This window comes from Microtus pennsylvanicus, chromosome 4, assembly GCF_037038515.1.
Source record: "Microtus pennsylvanicus isolate mMicPen1 chromosome 4, mMicPen1.hap1, whole genome shotgun sequence".
NCBI classification, from domain to species: Eukaryota; Metazoa; Chordata; class Mammalia; order Rodentia; family Cricetidae; genus Microtus; species Microtus pennsylvanicus.
Genome location: NC_134582.1, coordinates 63,990,117 through 64,007,165, shown reverse-complemented (window position 1 = coordinate 64,007,165; position 17,049 = coordinate 63,990,117). Strand labels below are relative to the sequence as shown.

Here is a 17,049-nt window from a genome sequence, read left to right as displayed (position 1 = left end):
CCTTCTTCCCCAGGCAGTTTTTACTTTTATCTTATGCAGTCCTATACTATTAAAGGCATGTGTGTAGTATATGGATATATATGAATGCATGAATGCATATCTTCCATATATCACCTAGTCCTAACGATTATATGCATGTGTTTAGAAAACATAGGTATATATGGGAATGTTCCACATATGAAGTCCGACACCAGTATATGTAAGTTTAATATATATGCATATATGTTCCTCATATCATCTTGTCCTACATGATTGTATATTCATGTATTTAGTAAATCTAGATCGATATGCAAATGCTACACGATTATACAAGTGTGTTTAGTAACTGTAGATGTAGGTCTATGTTCCACATATCATCTAGTATTGCATAATTTATATGCGTGTTTAGTGTATGTATGCATGTGTATAAATATATAATATATATTATATAAATACTCCACAGAGTCACATTTCTAATTATAAGATTGGCTTAATTAGCATAATATAATTGAATATAGTTCCACATGCAAAAATTTGTTCTTAAAATTTTTAACTGTGTTTCTGAAAAACTACAACTCAACTCGTCTGAGCTGGAGTGTGTACTCCTTGTACCCAAGTGACAGAGAAAAGCCAAGCATAACAGTATACTCAATATAAAATTTAATTACAGGTAAGAGTCAACATACGGGCATTTCATGAAGGGAAAACAACCGACTTAATCTTATTAAAATACTAGGAACCAGTTTCTAAGAGGAGTATTTTAAGATTTTTTTGTAAGTTGACAACCTTCAATGCAATAGTTGTATCTAACAAAGGCTTTCCTGTCTCATGCATCAAGAATTTGCAAATAATTCTCGATAGGAATGCAGGGAATTGTAGTGACAGCCCCTCCTCCAAATAGACCCTTTTACACTTTTCAAAGGCAAAACTCTCCTTTTCTCACTGCCTGTCAGACAGACAAGCATGTAATTAAATCCATTTTCCTAATTCTCTTCTGAGTTTAGATGCCACCGAGCACTTCACTGCTTGAATAATGATTTCTATTCTAGTCAAGCTGAATCCAAATTACAGGAGAGGGGTTCTACCAGTGAATTGGACAAAAGTTATGAAAAATGTTTTATTTTCAGAATTTCAAATCCACAATCTGAGCACATTTAATACGGCCTTATGTCATTGAAGTGGCTATCTCCTTCTCCAATGTGGACTGGGAACACAAAACTCATGCAATTCCCAAACCCAGCACAATTGTAAGTAAAACTCAGAATAAAAACCTTAAAATAAGCGCATGATAATTTTTTTCTTCGTGGATTGTTCCTCTCATAAACAGTGAGTCTGTGAAAATAAAAGTCACAGAACGGAGAGAAACAAACTGTAGAAAAGTATAACAAACAGATTGCAGGGGCTCAAGTCCCCCAGACAACACTGATAGTTAGCCATAAAAACCCTTACAGACCAAAAACAGAAGTCTGCACACCCTTGATCAGGATAGCATATGTACTTTTGAGATTCTGGGTTTTTGTTGGCTCTCTACAACCACTATAAAATTTTAATAGTTTTGTGCAGACATAGTTCACATGATAAAATTCATTCATTTCTATGGTACAGTTCAGCCAGTGGCAGCACTCCCGTCTACCACCGAATATAACCTCAGAGTCTCTCCTTTACCCAAGCTCTACACTGTTTGCTCTCCCCCTGCTCCCTATGCCCCTCCACCACCCGCATCTCTCTGCCCCGCATGCCAACTAGTCCTAGGCAACCACTCAACAATTTCTAGAGGTTTTCACAGAAATGAGCAAAGTCTGAAAAGTCTAAAGTCCTAACAGGTTTAAAAAAAAAAACCCAAAGTACAAAATGAGAAAAAATAATTTTAGATTATTTAAAAGATATTTATGAGAATCTTAAAGTGGCCTTATTTGAGAAGCATAAGAGCTCAATATGATGCCTCTTAGTTCACTTTACAACATAAATGGGCACAAATGAATGACTGGCAGGCACTGCTACAAGCATAAACCCGGGAGTGCTAATGACATACGGGCAGAGACATTGTCCAGAAAAGGAAATGGGTGACACAGTTAACTGTATGAATGTGTATCAGTGGGTTTGGGAACATTCCCATTCAGATTTGCAACTGCAGTCACATCAAATGTCTCTTTGGACGGGCTCAGAAACCAAAGCCCAAGATGGTACCAGTACACACGATGAGGCCACAGGGCTTGCTATCTGACACAAATTCAGCAGTCCCAAAGGGCCACTGCTTTATTAATAGTGATATTTTACATATATGCATGATGTTTACACACTGTTGTGACAGTGCACACTTGAAATCAAAGTTGTATCTGCAAAAAAATACACTAATAAACTGGACTCTAAGAGTTTTTAGATGATTTACATTCCCAGTACTGCACAAGATACCAAATGAAATAAATGATGCAGTAAATTATAAAAAAGGTTGATATTTAAATAGTTAAAAATAAAAAGAAATTAAAAGGAAAATTTGACTTATGATGAGTGTGTTATAGTGATTATGAAGAGGGGCCAACTTTCAGAATGATAAACTATATTTTGCAAGTCTAATACTGAGATAAATAGTTGGTTTTCATTTATATTTTTCTTTATTCAGACTATCTTTGAAATCCTTCTGTTTTGATGCATAGCCCCATGAAAGCTCATCAGATTCCCAGTCTTCTGATCTAAGCTTCTATGTCACCTTGGGTATGGGGCACCTGCTCTGCACACACCTGCATCTGGACCACAAACGTGGACAGAACAGCGCTGACTGCAGCACCGTGCACCCCTCTCCTCGAAACACAAGCCACTGACTGCGGAACTACTGTACACCCCTCTCCTCGAAACACAAGCCACTGACTGCGGAACTACTGGACACCCCTCTCCTCGGGACACAAGCCACTGAATGCAGCACCGTGCACCCCTCTCCTCGGGACACAAGCCACTGACTGCACCCACTTTCCTCGAGACACAAGCCACTGACTGCAGCACCGTGCACCCCCTCCTCGGGACAGAGGCCACTGACTTCCTCAGGCAAGTAAAACCGATTCCTTCAACTCCTAAAGTTCCATCAGGAATGGAAAGAATGACAAAGCAGACAAATGTCACAAATTTAAATTCAGGTTTTGTTTGTTCTAGAATTTGTCTATCCTTTTTATGTGGCTTTTCCCATCCTACCTCAACCCCTTAGGAATTTTGATGTTCAGCACTGAAGTTTCAACATCTATGAATTCAGCATTTGGGGATCACAAGTTTTTAGATTTAGATGTTAGAAATTTCAGTCTAAATATGGGGGATTTGAGCCTTAGAGAGTTTTTATTTATTTTTATTATGGCATTGATGATTGTGATCACCAGTGATGAATTTCACAGTATGGATAAATAATATTCTGCTCAACGGACACACCACACGTTAATACCCATTCATTATTTGATGGCCACTTGCATTATTTCCAACTAACCCATTTAAATAAATGCGATTTCTTACCTATTTTTAACATTCTTTGATATCTAAAGTCATTTAAAACTGTCTCCACGGTAAAATAATTCATTTTCTGCTTCATGATTATGGTCAAAAGTTTCAAATACTCCTGAAAGTCCAATCTCAACATTCACTACTAACATCTGTCATCCTACGTGACACTCAGTTTGCTTCTTTACAAAATTACTGTTGTCTATTTATGCTGAGATAGGATTACTTGAGTTTATGGTTTTAAACATGTAGAATCTGATGCTCAAAATTAAGAGAAAAAATATTATCTAAATAAAGCTGAGTAGAGCCACAGATGTAGCATAGTAACATTTAAGTCGCCACACTCCCACCCCCACAAAGAAAACATGGAGAAAGCACAGCATTCCTCTGCCCCCACTTGGACCTCTGCCAAAATTCCAACCAGACCTCTATGACAGAGAATTCAAGAGAGAGTCTATACAGACCTTCCCTCTGGGAAGCATCTGTGACCCTCAACTCGACCAAACAGCACTTCAAACGTGGAATGCTGAGAGTCAAAGAGAAGACAAAAACTATCAGAGCTGCATATCTCTATGCTATTAGCATAAGGTTAATTACAAATACAAAGAATGTTTGAGACTGCATGAACAGTCAGGCAGTAGGCATTTCTGAAGCTCAACGCAGACTAAATCAGCAAACACAGACACATAGAGAGATGTGGATGAATACACCTGTATGTACACACACAAACACACATACACATGCATTTTATTCACAATATGCTGTCCAAACAACTTCGAACATTGAGATGAAATGCAGAACTAGTACACAAGTTAATAACAGGTTAAACTCAATTAAGTCGAGTCTCCTCACACAGGAGGTATGCCTCTGCTCCAGTGTAAGAAGTGGACCTGTAAGCAGAGGACCAAAACAGCTTCACTGAGATTCGTGTCATCCCAAGACCAAGGTTCATACACAAAGACAAAAACAGTAGCTCATATCATCAGTACCAGTAGAGCAAGCGTGTTCCTTCAGAAGGCTGATGAGGAATGCCCTCTAGCTATAGAGCTAGAGATTCTGCTACTAACACATCTTGGTGAACTCAATTCTGTGCTATTTCATTAACTAGTAACTCACTTGACACAACTTGATAGGTACCTGGCCAGGAAAACTATGGTATTTCATCTCCGATCTACTTAGTGACTAGGAAACCATCATATTAAATACATAGAGGACAAGCAATTTCCTACCATATAGTATACCATTTAATATTTTTTCATTATTAATAGAGAACAGGAAAACATATCCTGGAATTCTACCCTAATTCAAGTTCAGGGTCCTGACACTGGCTTAACACATTTCTATTTAGCACATAAAGTGGAACCATCATCAGAACTAACCCATTTCAACTACTTTTAAGTGTAATAATCTTGATACAGTTTTTATTTTCAAACTTCTGTATAGAGTTTTTATACCCTCCTTCATATTTCAGCATTTTTAATTCTGGAAATCTAACTGCACTGCAGCACTAGCCTTTCCCTGACTTGTTCTGAAGACTCTAGCATGTATCTCCAAAACATCTCTGAGGCAGCCCTCTGAAAATCCTAGCATTATTCTTTCAGTAGAAAGATTGTATGGTTTTTAAATTGAGCTCCATTCTCATCACTACATAAAAAAAACATTTCCTTTTTTAAGAGTAACTACACTCTTCATTTTGATTCTTTAAAAATAGAAACTCTATGTTTTAAACTTCAAGTTTCAAGTATCCCAAAGCAACAGACTTAGTTAAAACCAACTCATCTCCACATTGCCTCCTGGGGTGTCTCAACATTGACTCCTCCACTCTGGAATCCTGAGGAACTGAAGAGACCATTTCATATGTCATCCACAGGCTTCCTGGAGGTGGCCTGTGGTTCCTTCAGGCTTATATACTTGTATGATCAGCACACACAATTAGCTGACCCATTTGGCTGTCAGGAAGACATCAGATGTATTGCATGTGGCAGACGTAGCCACAGTGGATGACTGTGAGCTGCAGTTATAGCAGGGACTCCGAACTGTCTGGTTTTATCTTAGAAACTTATTGTTTAACTCCTCAGTTACCTTGAATGGTCAAGGGCACCATCTTTCTGAGGACTCTAGACACAATAAGACACAAGAAGTTCTCTCAAAGTGCCGAAGTCCACTTTTAAGTCCTAACATGTCAGTGTCCATATGACTCTCTCCCACCAGGAGGACAGAAATGCATCAAGCCAGATAGTTCATTCATCTTCATAGAATCAGGGTTAGGTCAGCAACTGAGATACGGTGTGATAATCTACCTTTAGAGACTGATGAAACTGCAGGCCAAGCTGACTTGCACTAACTGACACCCACCCCTCTCTACACAAGACCCCTTGCTAAGAACAGAAGCTACAGAGAATGTGTCTTTTCTGTCATTGTTCTGCCTATTTATTAGCCTGACGAACTGTTGCGATTTATAAAATGCTTCTTTGCAGTTAACCCATCTGAGCCATTTTAAGCCTTATGAAGTCGATTGAGTAATCCTTATTTTAACTGTTGGGGCTCGGAAAGGCCAATGGAATTTGCTAAGGAGTCAGGCAGGATTTGCACACTAATTGCTCGTGGAAGCCTCTGGAAAAGTTGGGCACTATGAAGACAAGTGGCCTAGACCAAGCCCTCACAGAGCTCCTGGCCTCACAAGAAGGGGCTTGAGTTGTAGCTCAGTTAGAGGAATGCTTGCCTGGCATTTGTGAAGCCATGGGTTTCATTCTCAGCTCTGAGTATTAAAATCTCATGAAACACACTTGTAATTCTAACACTTGGGAGACAGGAGGATCAGAAGTTCAAGATCCCTCAACTGCATAGTAAGTCTGCCCTGGGCTACATGAGACTTTATCTCAGATCACAAGGAGAGACAAGCATGGTTGTGTGAAGATGTAAGATAGGAGAGTGTACCAGGGAACAGGAGAATGCACACTGGCAGCCTCACCTGGCAGTTAGGGAATTTGGGTCAAATTATAATGTTCCTTTCTTGATTTATTATTCAGGAGACATTCTGTCTTTCAGGGGTGTGTGTGTGTGTGTGTGTGTGTGTGTGTGTGTGTGTGTGTGTGTGAATATATATACTGCCTTCACATTGGCCCACTCATTTTTAAGCCCCGAGCATTAATTTGATTTCTTGCCAATAATATGGAGATAATGATTTGTGTTTCGGTTGGGCCTGCATGGATCTTCCTCTGATAATTGCAGAGAAGATGATGTGTCTCTCCTGTTTTCCCAAAGTGGCCCTGGGGATTCTATGCACTGTGGAGGCAGGGCCTGAGCTCTTCTGACAGATTTAGGAACCGGGAGGCCAGGAATCTGGAACTGAAGAAGTCTGTGGAACTCATTCTCAGGGTTTCTGCCAAATTGCATTTTTCCTCCACTTGCTCCCCCATCCCTGCCTTTTTTGTAAAAAAGGAGAAGGAATGAAAATATGTGTGTTCTTGTTCCCAAAGAGACGGGGGGGGGGGGGGGGGGGAGCGCCACTAAGCAAAACTTCAGGTGCACATTCATCTGGAGGTCACTCTGTTCCTTGGAGATGAAGCAGGAAGTCAAGAAGGAAGGAAGTGCATGAGGGAGTGAAAGGAGGAAGAACAGAGAAGGTAGGTGGGAGGGACAATCTGTCTATCACTGTCACCATCCTTAGAGTGAGGACAGGCAGCAGACACCCTCCTTCCTGGGGCTGCCTGACTCTGGCAACCCCCCAGCAGGTCTTGTTTTCCCATTAGCCAGAAAGCAGGGAAAATAAAACATTTCTTGTGAATGGTTAACAAATCACTGGCATTCTGACATGTTGGTATGCATTCTTAACCAGCAGCCTAGGTGATTTTATCTTTCAAGCCACTAAAGACAAACCTTGTCACTTAAATACTGTAGACTACTACCCCATTTCTTTCAAATTGCCTCAGCAACGATTTCCGCGCCTTTGCTCTTGCATTTAACTTCGTGCAGCTTCTTTTACACTGGGGGATTACACTATCAGCACTGAAGGTAGAAAGAACACGCCCCCTCTCTTCTTTCTTTGGTACAGCTGTGTTCTAAGCTATCTGGTTGAATCTTGTTCATTTAACACAAAGAGCTGTTTTCCTTGTACCTTCCAGGGACAAGGGTGGTGTGACTTCTGCTTTACATGGGCTTTGTCCTCTTCAAAACCCATCTCCACTCGAACAGGGTTTCTTACTCTTGAAATGCAACTGGTTCCTTTCCATCCTCTCCTTGACGTTTTCTTCCGTGGTTCACTGTCTCAGAGCTCCATTAGGTCAGAAACTCTGTTCTCGTTTACTATTGTTTTACACTAAAATCTATCAAGCAAACAACGATGAGTCCAAACAAGAAAACTGTCTAGAACATCACACTTAAATGAGAGAAACCAAAAACAAAATAAAGCAAGTAACAATATGCCATGAAATGTTCATAAAGGAGAAACAGGAAGATTGACAAGTTCCATAATCTATTTACAAGTATGATCTATACTTCCAAAGATAACAATTAATAAAAACTATCTTAAATAGCTGCTTATACGCAAGAAAATAATTTCTACTTCATTCCATGTAGTATCTAAAGATGAGTGATATCATGTATCCAAAATAATATCAATGACTATCCAAAAGCACATGAACCCTAGTTGGGATTGTAGAAACCACTTGAATGCATATGGAAGCTGACCTTGTATGTAAGTGGAAGTTGAGCTTGTATGTGATCCCAAATCCAGACCTTTTTGAACACTGATGTAATAGATCCTTAATGAATTTTGCTTATTTATTTGTTTTATTGTTTTCTTTTCTGAGACAGGGTTTCCTGGTGCAGCTCTAGCTGTCCCAGAACTCATTCTGTAGACCAGGCTGGCCTCAAAATCAGTGATCTACTTTCCTCTGCCTCCTGAGTGCTGGGATTAGATGTGTGTTATCATCATCTGGCTGTGAATCATTATTATTATTTTGGAACATTTTTGATTAGATTCTTCAGATTAGTGCTGCTTAGACAGCCAAGCACATGTAAACACTGAAAAAACTCTAAACTTTGAAACATTTTTGTTCCCATGGACTTTGGATAGAGGGTGCCCAACTGTAAACCTATAGGTCACAGAAATATACACTGACAAACGCTTGCTGGTTGGTCCGTGCCAGCAAGTAGACCTCACTGGTGTTCTGGCTGTCTGAATAAATAGTTAATAAAGTCATATCAATTATTTAGATGGTGACATAGAATAATCCAAAGCAAGCAAGCAAACAAACAAACAAACAAAACCCCTCATGATTTTAGAGATGTGTATGAACCAAAGATACTGTAAGAATATCAACAGGCTTCATCATGCTTCTAATTTGGATTATATTTCTTTCAGATCTCTAGTGTAAACAAGTCTTCTCCCAAATAGCCCTATTAGTAAATGAAATATTTACTACATCAATAAAATTGCACAGAATTGCTGACCAAAACTGTTTTTAATGTAGAAATGCTCATTTTGTAGGCATTGACTTCATAGCCTTTGTCAGGGTTCACGGAGCATGGAGGCCTTTAAGAGGCCCCGTTTTCTAATGACATGTTTTAGAGTTTCTATTTATAAAAGGTAAGATGTAAATACAAGATCTCTTAGTGAAAACTGGAAATCACGCTGTGGGAAAGATACATTTTACATCTCACTTCCCCATTTTTTCACAGGGGGAGCAAGGGTCACTTTGATCGTTCTTTCTGGAGGTGACAGCATCTCCTTTGCTGAGATTGTTGAAAAATCACTATACATAAGAAGTATTGTGTCTGTTATACACATGGGCGGCACATTATACTGGGAATAAAAGCTACTTGGGGAATTTGGGGCCTATCACAGACCCTGGTGTGAGAGGACCTCGGATCAAAATAAGCTTGGTTTTCTACCAGCCAGAGTCCTAGGGAGCCATTTATTTAATATGCCCTAGGCTCAGTGCTCTTATCTGCAGAAGAGGCCTTACAAACAGGACAGCTCACTCTTGGAATTGATGCTTAGACTCAATGAGATAACGCTTAGTGAGCTTTGCACCCTGGCTGTCATTCACTTTCTGCTTGTTTCCATTGGGTCAACTTCATTAGGATGTGGGGCTGTGCACAGGATGCAGGGAGGAATGTGCAAGGAATTCTGGGAGACTTTAAATTCTCTACTGGAATCTGTAAAATTGTCTTTCTGAATTTATCCATATGCTGATTTTAACACAATAATAATATTTAATGGACACAAGTTCACAGGTACAAAATATATGCATATATGAGAATGTTATAATATTAGCTTAGCTTACAGTGCAAATCATTCATAGCATTATACTAATTCTCTAATTCCAGATATACTGTCTCTTTTCTGAAATGTGTGATTAATACTACTTTGCTTTTACAATTATATAAGGCAAACATTGTAAGAGGTTTTACTAGCTTTATAACTTGCAAGCTAATATCTATAATTTAAATCCTAACTGAAAAAAAGGCCCTTTCATGGCTCAACTTTAAGAAACATTTCCTTTAGGAAATGTGCTGATGAACTAACTGATCACAGCTCTTTCATTAAACTGTACCCTAATAACGCTCCCATTCTCTGACTTAGAGTGAGTTATCCCAGACACAAAAAGATGAACATGGGATGTACTCACTCATAATTGGTTTCTAGCCATAAATAGGGGTCACGGAGTCTACAGTAGGCGAACCTAAAGAAGCTGAGTAAGAAGGTGAACCCAAGGAAAAACATATAGTTATCCTCTTGGATAAGGGAAGTAGACAAAATTGCCGGGGAGAAAAGTGGGATCTTGGGGGTGGGGTGGGATGGGGGTAAGGGGAGATGGGGAGAGAAAAGTTAGAAGGGAAGGAGGGGGGACTTGGGGAAACAGGAGGATCGGGATAAAGGAAGGTTGGATAGGGGAGCACGGAACCACAATTCTTAGTTAAGGGACCCACTTTAGGGTGGGCAGGAGAATTGACATTAGAGGGGCTCCCAGGTGCCCAAGCTGAGGTCCCCAGTTAGTTCCTTGGGCAGCTGAGGATAGGGAACCTGAAATGACCCTATCCTAGAGCAATACTGATGAATATCTGACTTAGAAAAAGTAAAAATCTAGAAACTTAAAGAACACAATATGAAGCAAGTTCTTTATGGACTGTCTGTCATATCCCATTATCATCATCTCATATTCAGTTATCTCCATTGATACAAGAAAAGGTGCACAAGTGCCATAATTTGCAGTAAATGAAAAACTGGAAATAAATGTTAGCTTTATCTTTCTGGTTTGTTTTGTATATTGGTTGCTCTTTTTAAACCGAAGAAGCTGCTAAGAACCAAACAGTGAGTAAGAGCATAAAATATTTATAACCTTTGGAGTAATGAATGAGTATATTACATCAGAAAATTATAGACCCTCCAAAATGGAAATGCTGAAAATTCACACAGGAAGATTATCGTATCAGAAACTAAAACAATACTTAAAGAAAACTTTAACAGTAGAAATCACCACTAGCAGAATAACCTAACATTCTTGCTTACATCAGACCAGTAACAGAAGAAAAATATGGAAATATCATCATTTTAAAACTCTAGATGCCTTCCAAAACTACACAAGAAGTTTATACTCATCCAAATGAAAGGGAACAGTGTGTACCCATAACATTTATTTTCCTTCCATATAGTGAAAACTTTGCAAAATTCTAGACACCAAAACAAATCTGTGGCTACTTCAAGCAAAGCAATGTTTGGTCAAGTTCAAGACTTCTGCTGGAGTGCACAGAGTAGAGCACAGGCTGTAACAGGAGACCAAGTATAAGTTCTGATATCATGCAAAATTCTCTCATCTCAACATTCTGTTTGCTTTTGCAGAAGACAAAAGAGTTCAAAATTAAAATCATACAGTGCGCTTGTTTAAGACGAGTCTGTGATTCAGAACTTTCTAGACTGAGAAGATTTCCTAGAGCCCAGAGAACTAACTTTCCAGATCAGTTAGTTTAGCAGCCAGTCTGACTTAAGCACTGTACAAACACTAACTTCATGTACAGAGAGTTATAACAAAGAGAATGAGAATGGGGACCTTTCCATCTCCTTATTGTGAGCCTAAGAGGAGACTTTAGCATGGAAGAGGCGGGGTAGAAGCTCCTGAGACAGGGGTAGAAGCAGAGATCTTGAAGACTTACTGGGATTATTCTGGGTGGAGGAAATGAAAGAAGCCAACTGGCTTCAGGACAAGGATCAGCTGGGTCACACAGCAGGGAGTCCCTTCCTCCTGCTACCTGCCTGCCTGCCTTTGACTCCTCCCTGTCTCACTGGGTAGTCTGTCCACCCTAAATTTTCTCATCTCATACATTGTTTTGTCAAGCACCTGAGCACTAACACTTTCAATTGTCTACCTGAAAAGCCTCTTTCAAGCTGCAGGAGACAGACTTCCTCTGTCAAGACCCTAGGAAAATGCGTGCACAGTTGGAAAGCTTGCTCCACCCCTCAGCCAAAGCAGTTTAATCCCAGGCTTGTCTGCATCCAAGGCAAGCCCCTCACTCTCAACTGTGAGCAGCTTATTTCACAATGAGTTTAACCACTGTATTCCTGGTATTAGAGTAAGAGGTTTTTCTCTGGGTGTTAATGACATCATTCCTAAACAAGACATCCTATCTTGAACTATGATTGCATGTTTACCTTGTTGCTTAGAAATACATTCAGTTTGGCAAGCCTGCAGAAATTTTTGTAACTTATCTCTGCATCTAGCAAATCTGTAAATGCTCAACAACTACTTCACAAACATAATAGTAAAGCAGTCTATCTGGTATTTATTGTCTGAAATGTCTGTAATTTCTTCTATGTTTATCTTAGCTTTTCAAAATGAAACTATCTATTTGCATCAATACGTAGGGATGAGTGGTCAGGACTTCTCGCCCTGCTTCCTGTTACACAAACCCTTTCTGTCTGGCCATTTCTCCCTCCTCCTCACTTTAATTTCCTCACTAATCCTTAAAGGAATGGCACTACTGGAAAAAGGCAGTAATTCACAAAATGGGTTTCAATAAGCTTTTTACGATTTCATCTTAGGTCTATTCTGTCTTTGATGTGGGATTCCCCTCTATATTCTATGAATATCATTGGTTAATAAAGAAACTGTCTTGGACCTGCACAGGGAATAGAGGCAGGTGTGGAAAACTAAACTGAATGCTGGGAGAAAGGAGGCAATGTTGAAGGGAGGCCGTGTGTCCCCGGCTGCTCAGCCCCTAAATAATCACACAGACACTGTATTATTTAAATCACTGCTTGGCCCATTAAGTCCAGCTTCTTATTGGCTAACTCTTAAATCTTAATTTAACACATTTCTAGTATTCTGTGTATTGCCACATGATTGTGGCTTACTGGGTAAAGTTGCGGCATCTGTCTCTGGAGGGGTTACATGGCTTCTCTAAAGCCTGCCTTCCTTCTCCCAGCATTCAGTTTAGTTTTACCTGCCTACCTCTAGTCCCTGCAGCACAGGCCCAAGACAGTTTCTTTATTAACCAATGGCATTCACAGCATAGAGAGTGGAATCCCACATAAAGGCAGAGTCAGGGAGAAGACATGGAGCCACAGCCGGAGACAGACATGTTGAAACTTTGCTGGTAGGACACAACCTCGTGGTGATGCACTGTTTGATGGAGACGGGTTAAACTAAGATGTAAGAGTTAGCAAATAAGAGCTAGAGCTAATGGGCCAAACAGTGATTTAAATAATATGGTTTCGGTGTGACTATTTCGGGGCTGAGCAGTCAGGAACCAACAAGGGGCCTCCTTACAACACGTCTTCCATTATAATGCATATATGAATGTATGTGAGTGTCTCCAATTATTGTTTTCTGTAGTTGTCTGTTTTCCTTTGATGTAAAATAGTTATTTAAGAGATTATGGTCAAATTTCATAATCTCATTAAGTACTTTTCTTTCCTATGTGAGATAATTTTTTTAAAATAAAACAAAGTAAAAGGAAAGAATGGGCATTATGTGGTCAAGAGTCAAACATGGTGAAGATTCCCCAACCCCAATCCCACTTTTAAAGCTGCTTTCACAATGAAAGCAAGAAGAGGCATCCTCCAGGAGCAGCAAGCAGGTCAGTGAGACGGTTCTGGCAGCTCAGAACTGCCCTGTCCCAGGGTGGTCCATGAGAAAAGCTCTTTAGCACAGCACTCTGTGCTGGTCAGCCTTCTGTTGCCTCAGCAGACACTGGAGAGGACAACCTAAGGGAAGAAAGCTGTAGGGTGGCTCCTGGATCAAGGGGCTGCCTCGCTGCTGCATGCCTGAGATGAGGAAGTATCATGGTGGGTGGGCTCAGGACAGCACTGTGAGGCAGAGAGAGGAGAAAGGAGAGCAGCAGGGGCAAAGCACACCGAGGCATGTCTCTAGTGACCCATCTCCAGTTGGTGCCCAGGGCCTAAAGATTCTACCAACTCCTGACTACCATCCAGAGACTAAGCAAGAAAAATGGGGCTGTGTGGAATACTTTCAATCTTCTGGCCACAGAAACTTAATTGATTCTTTAAAAATGGTCCTTGCTTGGATAAGCAATAACAATAATAAACAAGAAGCATTAAAATCAAATTTTAGGGAGGGAAACAAGAGGCCAGAAAAACATCATCTTGTATCTAATGCATACATTATAATTCCCTAAAATGACTTTAGCAGAATATGATTTGGGGACCTGAAAGCTTTCAGTGGCTTCTCAAGAAGACAGAGGCTGCCAGGCAGAGTAAAGCTCATGTCAGCAATCTATGTACTTGCAGGAGAGACAAGACCCTGAGGAGACAGAAGGCCCCCCAACACTGACACCTAGACAAAAGGAAAACTATCAATGCCTGGTGTCAGTTCCTACCTAAAACCCCCGTATAAGCCGTGAGGCTCCACAGGGACAGCCCTAAAAATAGAGAAAGAGAGACACTAGCACATGGAAATCTGTGTTTTAATTTCTTATTTAGTAAAGTACTCAAAATATTCCTTATCCTTCTTTAAAAAGTTAAAATTCCACAGGAATTAGACTAAAGCACACTTTCAGTTCTATTGTTTGCTGTAAACATGCCTCACCATCTAAATTCTGAAGATGCTATATGGTAACTCCTATTTAATAGCTGGGCTTTTCCAATTTTCTCCTGTGGTGTAGTCAGTGATAAAGTGTTCACACTCTAATAAATAACCCTTTACTTACACTCAATGGGGCAAAGAGTATCAAAATATATTAAAGATATATATGAAAATATCACAATAAAACCCATTATTATAATAAAACTAATATAGGCTGAAAATGTAAACATATAATGAAGCACAAGGCAAAAAAAAATGAAAACTGCCAACACTTAAAAAGAATGTAACATTTTTGATTATTAAAAGAGTGCTGGAAAAGTATATGTGGTTGTCTCAAAGTGTACGCCACTTTGTTTCATGCTTACACAGCTTATTCGTAAAATTGTGCTCATGTTAAAATCTAACTAATGGAGCTGAGCATGGTGGCACACACTTTTAATTCCAGTACTTGGGACACAGAGGCAGGCAGACCTCTGTGAGTTCAAGGCCAGCCTGGTCTACAGAGTGAGTTCTAGGACAGCCAAAAGATACACAGGGAAACCCTGTCCTAAAAAACAAAACAAATAAACAAACAAAAAATGTAACGAAGGCGCCAATCTAATCTAAGTATCATCACATAAGAACCTGGCAAAGTGCAGTCGGTTTCACTCACTCAGCCAATGTTTCCAAACATCTGTGATAATGCAAACCTGGCAGAACATGGTCCAAGGATGCAGTCCTGTGAGGAGAATTCTGAGTGCTTATGAGAGAACCCTCAGAAACCAAGACAAGGGTCTTGTGACCTCTATTCATTTAAGAATACGGATTCTTACTGTACTATACACATACACAGAGGAAATGGTGTTGTAAATTCTAGCCCAGAGGGCCTAGCATTATCCTGGTACACCATGGAGATCAGTTACACAGGATGAATTCATTATTTAAAATCCAGCCCAAGATGACAGGTAAGCCAGGCATTGTGGCTCACATCTTTAATCCTGGCCCAGGCCTATCTCTGTATATTCCAGGCCAGCCTGGTATACACAGTGAGTTCTAGGCCAGTCAGGGCTACACAATGAGACCCGGCCTCAATGAGCAACAGAAGCAACCACAAAGAATATGAGGCAAACATCAAGGATGGGGTAAGCGCTCCTTTCCTGATTTCCTACACTGCTTAGTAATTAATTTTCAGTTTTTGGCTTATGATATTCTCCTTAGCACGATTTCATATCTGTGGGATGTATAACAGGTTCCATTTTATTTATTCAAAATACTTGTCAAAGTAATTATCCACTGTCTCATTGACTGTTGAAGGTCTACAAAATGGCCTGTTATTTTTGTAACTTTTAATATGCCTTTGTATGTGTGTATGTGTGTGCACACACACGTGTGTTTTTGTGTTCATGTGTGTGCGTGTATAAAAGGAGATCCAAAGATTACAATTTTCTTCCTTGATGAGTCTCCACTTTACTTACCAAGGCAGAGTCTTATGATGAACCAGGGCTCTATAATTTGGTTGGCCCTGCTAGCCTGTTTATTTCAGTGATCCCATTGCTGTATTTTTTGTTCTGAGATTACCGGGGGCTGCCACACTTGCCTGGATTTCACACACTTGTAGGCCAAGCACTTAATCCACTGACCCCTCTCGCCCACCCCAACAGCTTTGAAAGAATCTTCGTCTCAATAACAACCTTTACAGATGTTTTGTAATGACAAGGAATCCTCTACAAATGGGTTATTTTGACTTTTCCCACAGACCAGCTAATGTTTAGTTATTTGGCTAAGTCTGTGAGTTTGTGGATCTGCTGCAGAAGTATATTCCATCCATTACATGCACAAAGCACCATAGTAACTGCATTATATATCTTATGATGTACAGGGATGCTTCCTGGAGAAAGCCCTCCTGGCCTCACAGAGCTCTTAAGACTGCTGAGCAAGGATTACTCCACATTCATAAGATTTATCATTTGCTAAGCTACAAAGATTACCACTGGTTGACAACGGCCATGTGGCTGCTGACCTCATCTATAACTTAGCATGAAGGTAATGAAATAAGACTAAATAATGCTTGCAAAAGGTGAAATATTTTTCAACACCATATTTGCTTAAAATACATATCACAGGGGCTGGGGAGATGACTCAGTAGGTAAAACAAAACAAAACAAACCATTTGCTTGAGAAGTATAAGGACCTGAATTCAAACCCCCAACATTCATGTAAAAGTTACATAAAAACAACAGTTGTGTTAGTACCTAGAATCTCTGTATGGAGAAAGGGGAGGAGACCCTGAAGAGCCTGCTGGATAGTGAGTCTCTCTGACAAGGCAAGTTGTCAGTTCAGAAGTGACCCTTCTCAAGGTAATAAAATGGGGAACAGTAGAGGAAGACACCTCAGGTCCTGCTCTCGACTCCACATTCATGCATGGTATACACACTCACACACATGCACATACCACAGAACACATACGCGTGTGTGCGATTGTGCATTCACACACACACCCACCCCACACAGCACAAGCAGATGAGGAAACTAGAGTCTGTTATTTCCCTCCTTTTCTCTCCTCTTCAAC

The 17,049-nt window shown here is 40.1% G+C and overlaps 1 protein-coding gene across 1 annotated transcript in view; it reads right to left on the bottom strand.

Annotated features, from left to right (window-relative positions):
* Cdh2 (cadherin 2) overlaps positions 1–17,049 on the bottom strand; it is a 229,742-nt gene that overhangs the window by 107,325 nt on the left and 105,368 nt on the right. The window lies entirely within an intron of this gene.